The 6296-nt window shown below is 41.9% G+C and overlaps 1 pseudogene; it reads left to right on the top strand.

Annotated features, from left to right (window-relative positions):
- The first annotated feature begins 1212 nt into the window (after window positions 1-1212).
- Window positions 1213-1876, top strand: LOC110215654 (small ribosomal subunit protein uS19-like; annotated as a pseudogene).
- The last annotated feature ends 4420 nt before the right edge of the window (window positions 1877-6296 follow it).

The following is a 6296-nucleotide window of genomic DNA, read 5'->3' as shown; positions in this document are numbered from 1 at the left end:
GTGGCCTGGAAGCCACAAGTAGCCTTCTAGGTGTTTGGGTGTGACCTTTTGACTGAGTCCAAGTTTTATAGAACAAATTCTTTTATTAAGGGGATTTGTTCTGTGAAGTTAGGATTCAGTCAAAGAGCCATACTTGAGGACCTAGAGGGCCACATGTGGCCTCAAGGCCACAGGTTCCCCACCCCTGTCTGAGCCTGGCCTCAGGCCGAAATAGCCTTTGTCCCAGTGTCTTACTTACGGTTTTAATTTTTTCTGCATTGTCACTTCCTAATACTCCCATGCAACTCTCCCTCATAAAAAAAAGAAAAAAAAATTTTGAACAAGCCTCTCCCCACCCTCTGACCCTCAACACACTGACCATCAGATGATGGCATATACAGATATGGAGCTTTCCATACTTTTAGTCCATCATCTCTCTACCAAGAGAAGAGAAGCTTATTTCATCTTCCATCTTCTGGAAACAAGATTAGTCATTATAGTAATGTGAAGTCTTTTAATATTGTTTTCCTTTACATTATGGTGGTGATTGTGTGTATCATTCTCTTGGTTGTGTGACTGAATAGCTTCTTTAGAATCTTCTACTCCATGTTGGAAAGAATTCTGATTGATCCCCTCTTGATGCTATTCATAGGATCCTATATGTTGAGCCAGAAGGCATGTCGGGGGTTATCTGCAGACATTTCTGCTTTGCTTGTTCTTCTATCAGGTCTCTATAGACCCATAAAAGAAGGCCTTTCTCAGTCTGTCCCATACGAGGAGAGGAGAGTTGCGTCAGCTCCCAGGAATACAACTCCCATCAGCACATGTCCACTGCAACTCAATATTATTCTAAAGTGAATTATCATTTGTCATTTATGTGTGCTACCCTTTTACTCCACTCTAAGTTCCTTGAGGTCAGGAAATAAGTCATTTTTCACCTTTGGATTCTGAGTACCTGGCTCAATGCTTTGTACCTCATAGGTACTTAATAACCATTTATCTTATTGTTGTAGAAAGAACAAGGACAGAAAGTCAGGGCATCAGAGGGCCTGACTCTATCCCTAACCAACATGTAACCTCAGACAAATCACTTCCTTCTCCATCGGCTTCCTCCACTATAAAAGGAATGCCCTAGACTGGAAAATCTCTAAGGTCCCTTCTAGCTCTAATACTTTATGTTTTCACACCCCACGTTCTGAGATCTCTTTAAAGGACCAACACCATTTCTTCCTGACAGCAGACAAGATGGCAGAAGTGGAGCAGAAGAAGAAGCAAACCTTCCAGAAGTTCACCTACCACAGTGTGGGCCTGGATCAGCTGCTGGACATGTCCTATGACTAGCTCATGCAGTTGTACAGCGCTCGACAGTGGCAGCAACCCAACAGGGGTCTGCGGCACAAACAGCATTCCCTCCTGAAACGCCTGAGGAAGGCCAAGGAGGAGGCATCCCCCAACTCTAGGGAGGGAAACCAAGTTCCCCCAGAGGGGCTCTCACAATTGTTTTGCTGTGAACTTAAATATGAGTTCTCTTCTGTGATTCTTACTGTCTTATGTAAAACTGCTCTATGTTTAATGCCTTTGTTAGCCTGAGTATTTATAAAGAAGTTCAGAGATCTTGGAGAAAGAAGAGCTCCACATTCTGATGTTCTCAGGGGAGACCCTGGGTAGGACTCAAGCCTGAAGTAGTAAAGACACACCTTCGGGACATGATCATCCTGTCAGAGATGGGGGGAAGTATGGTGGGCGTCTATAATGGCAAGACCTTCAATCAGGTAGAAATTAAGCCCAAGATGATTAGACACTACCTGGGAGAATTCTCTATTACCTACAAGCCTGTGAAATACAGCTGGCTGGTATTAAAGCCACCCACTCCTCTCGTTTCATCCCTGTCAAGTAACCCAGATCCTAACAATAAAAACAAGAAGCTTCTTGGGAAAAAAAAAAAAGGCCAACACCTTATGATTCACTGCTTCTATCAGCCAGCATGTCAGCTCCATGGTCCAGATGTTATCCTGATCTTCCCCAAGCATTGGCGTTCTTGTAGCCTAAGGTACAGGGAGAAGCAGATAAGGGGCTGGGAGACAGCAGAAAGAAAAAGCAATTGAGACAGAGAGAACAATGTGACAGAAAGGGGAAAAAAATTATCTTTGTGAATCATCTCTACCTGCCTAACTCTTTTGCTGGCAAGAGTGTTTGAACAACTTTAATTTAGCTATGACTGCAGGCATTTTTCCCCTCTTCTTTCTTTTAGAATATTGGATTCACCAGTCACTTATTAGCCTCTGGAAACTTTTTCAAATGTAATTTTGAGAAAGATAGAAAAGACACACACACATGGCTTCCCTCCCTCCCCACCCCCTTCCTCTTTAATTTTTTCCTGGTCATCTCAAAATTCAATAAAGCCTGATGTTAAGCTTGTAAGGGAGTGATATTTAATAAAGCAATGATGCAGGCCTCTTAAAAAGCCTGGACAAGAAAGCTGGACAGCCCCAACCATTGTGCATAGAATGAAACCCATGACTCACATGGTAAGAATTTCTGTCTTCCCTTAATTTATACCTTTTTTTTTTTAAGATCCATTAACTTTCCCACTGCTGCTAATGTATTGATTTCCCACAATTTATGCTGTATTCCCCAGGGAAGTTCTCCCATTTCTCAGAAATGCTTGATAATGGTGCCCATTGTTTGATAGGGAATTAACTCAAAGATACTTGGCAGATTCTATAGTATATTGAGAGGCAGCTCGATGGTGCAGTGGATAGAACACAGGCTACGGAGTCAGAAAGATTCCAGGAAAGTGCCTCAGGAACTTCCTAGCTGGGTAACGCTGCTCCACCTGCTTTACATCTCTCACTGTCACTTTCCTAATCTACAAAATGCGGATAATAATTGTACCTATATCATAGAAGTATTGTGAGAAACAAAAAAGGTAATTCACATAAAACACTTACAAACCTCAAAGTGATATATAAATGTTAGCTATCATCATTGTTGTTTCGTTGGCAGTGGTGGTCTGAACATAGGGCACCCATTCTGGCCACACCTCCAAAAGAATCTCTCTTAGAAAAGAATTTATGTGCGTGTATACACTCACATATGAATTCACACATATACCCATAAATTGTATATATACACATACACATGGGCAGCTAGGTGGCACCATAGCTCACAGAGCTCCAAGACTGGAATCAGGAAGACTCATCTTTCTGAGTTCAAATCTGGCTTCAGACACTTACTAGCTGTGTGACCCTGGGCAAGTTACTTTACTCTGTTTGCCTTAGCTTCCTCATCTGTAAAATGAGCTGGAGAAGGAAATGGCAAACCACTTTAATATCTTTGCTAAGAAAACCCCAAATGGGGTCTCCAAGAGTTGGACATGACTAAACAACAACACACACATACATATGTATGTATATTGTGTGGGATGTGTATATATGTGTGTATAGGTGTGTATATATACACATGCACATACATGCATACCCACATTTGTGTGTGTTAGTGTGGGGAAATTTTCAGCGTGAAAACTCACTCTACCAACTTGTAAAGGAATGACTTAGTAGGTAAGTCCTAGGGAGTAATTTGAGGTATGTAGAGATGAAAAATAAGTTGTTCAGGATCAATTTCTAATAATGGTAGAGGGAGATCTTCCTTGTGGCAGGCTGCCTAAATATATATATATATATATATATATGTGTGTGTGTGTGTGTGTGTGTGTGTGTGTGTGTGTTTATACATGTATATTTATATACATATACATATATATGTATATACATATATACATATATATGTGTGTGTGTATATATATATATATATATATATACACACACACACACACACATACATATATATTCTCATCAAGGTAGGCATTCCTTCCAGTGATGTGGAGTCCAACTCATCCATGACTGTTCATCTCAGGACTCTTGTCGATGTCTTCCAATAAGCTCACCACAAGATCCATACAACTTATTGGGCTCCTTCCTTGCTCTCTATTGACATCTCAATGGCAAACATGGGCTGTCTTTCACTCTCCCCATTGCTTATATGTTTCTTTGCTGACATCCCTTATGAAAATTCTACTTTGCATAACCCTTGTTGGTGCAACCTTTCAGAACCCTGTGGTCATTATTTCCTTATCTTATATGCCAAAGAGAGACAGAAGTACAGAACTGAAATAGACACCAAGGATATTATGGTAAAGGACAGTTGCCAGAGCTAACAATGTTGTTGAATTCCCTGATGGGACTTATTTGTTTATTTGTTTGTTTTGTTTATGACAGGGCTTGTAACTTCATCAATGTAGGGAGCTCCTGATGAAGAACTTTCTTTACCAGAGCAGATTAGCATCTTTTCTACAACTCGGAGAGTCTTAGAGAGATTGGAAAGTTAATTGGTTGGCCCAAAGTAACACAGTATATGTCAGAAACAAGACTTGAACCCAGGGCTCTCTGACTCTAAGGCCAGCTCTCTATCTGCTATGCAACACTGCCTCTCTCTGAGGGTACTTTTAAAAGGCAGTTGTAGTACTTTATATTATTCATTATTTCTAGTCACTAGAACTGGAGGACCCATAAGAGACCAAAATACAATATGGGGGAACAAAAAAATGGACTAATTTCCCTTCCATTACATGCAGGTTGGAGCAGATAGGAGACATAGTGGATAGAGTGTCAAGCTTGGAATCAGAAAGACCTGAGTTCAAATCTGGCCTCAGATGCTTACTAGCTGTATGACCCTGGACAAGTCACTTAAACCTGTTTGCCTCAGTTACCTCATCTGTAAAATGAGCTGAAGAAGGAAATAGAAAGCCACTCTAGTATTTCTGCCAAGAAAATCCCAAATGAAGAGTCAGACATGACTGAAATAACTAAACAACAACACTGTGCAAGCCCAGTGGATACCTACTTCCAGAGTAAACCAAGCCTTTAGGGTAGTATCGTAAAGCTAAAGGTCTGTATTTTCCCAAGAGCAAAAGTGTGACTCATTAGAATGCTGGGTGATTGCTAAAAAAACTCAAAGCTCATTTGTCTTCCAAGAGGAGTCCAAATTGTAGGGTGGTGCTATGTGTTTAGGCTTGTATAGGCTCTTGTGGAGAAGGTAGAACTCATCAGAGAGGGAAGAGAATTATAGCAATTGTTTCTGGGTTGTTGTGAGTTCTTTATGTCACAGTAGGTGCCATTTCCACCACCCATTCCCATCCCAATGGAGCATGATCATAGTCATCATTGCTGGTTCCAGATGACCACGTGGAAGCTTGAGGAGAGGGAGGGTGCTGTTGATTGCAGCCATATATGGCGTCTCTAATATGCTTACACTGTGAAGTGAAAAAGAGCCATCCTCTTGGGCTATGAGGTTAATCATCAGTGCATGTACAAAAGGGAGCACCCCACTCCTCATCCTCTCTTCCCTTCCATCTGATAATCATGTAACACTGCTTCAAGTTGCACCCTGAGAGTCCTGCGAAGGAGAGAAGCCTGACCTATTCTCCACCCCAGCCTCCATGTGGCTGAGAGCACGTGGCAGCTGACGCATATGTCCTGCCCAGACAAGCCTGAGCCAGGGTTTAGGCCATCTCTTTTGTGTTTACTCTTTTCCTGATCTTGGAAGAAGAAGTATCCTGAGGAATCACTTCTGGGCTCATAGGGCCCACAGGGGCTCCTCCAGTACTGTATCTGGTCAAATCACGTGCAGAACACAGAGTGGTTCCATACCCGAGTTCCTGTGGTCATATAGAATTTCCTTGAGGTTAGATAATGTTTCCTGCATTTTCTGTAAGATGAAATAAGGGCTGTCAGATACCTTATATTGAAATGCTTTATTGCCTTGATCATGGGAGCTGGAGAAACTTTTACCCAGTTCTGTGGGAAACCTATCTATAAGCTATTCAAGTTACATTCTGAGGTTATCAAAGGAAATTGTGGCTGGAAGTGAATTGAGCTTAGGGAATGTGGTTTACAGGGCTTACAACAAGTCAAGAAGCATTTAGTAAGCTCTTGATATGAGCCAACCACACAGCTGCTGCATTCTGGCAATCAAAATACAAGCAGAAAGTCCCTGCTCTCAAGGAGCTTACATTCTGATGAGGGAAGACAACACAAAAAAGAATGTTGAGAAGTGGGAGGGAAGGTTATCGATGTGGGATCATGGTAGAGAAAGAAGTCCAGAGAGGAATGAAGGAGGGAATGTGTTTGGCCTGAGTGTTTTCCTTAAAATGAAGGTTCCAGGAGGAACTGACCAATCAGGGCCACAAGGTCAGAGGGATCTTCCAGAGTGGGAAGGCTGCTGGGTCATGGCAGAGAAAGAAGTCGAGTCAGAAGTAG

The sequence above is a fragment of the Phascolarctos cinereus genome, unplaced genomic scaffold (assembly GCF_003287225.1).
Source record: "Phascolarctos cinereus isolate Bilbo 61053 unplaced genomic scaffold, phaCin_HiC Scaffold_5;HRSCAF=322, whole genome shotgun sequence".
Classification (NCBI taxonomy): Eukaryota; Metazoa; Chordata; class Mammalia; order Diprotodontia; family Phascolarctidae; genus Phascolarctos; species Phascolarctos cinereus.
This window is presented reverse-complemented; position numbering and strand designations above follow the sequence as displayed.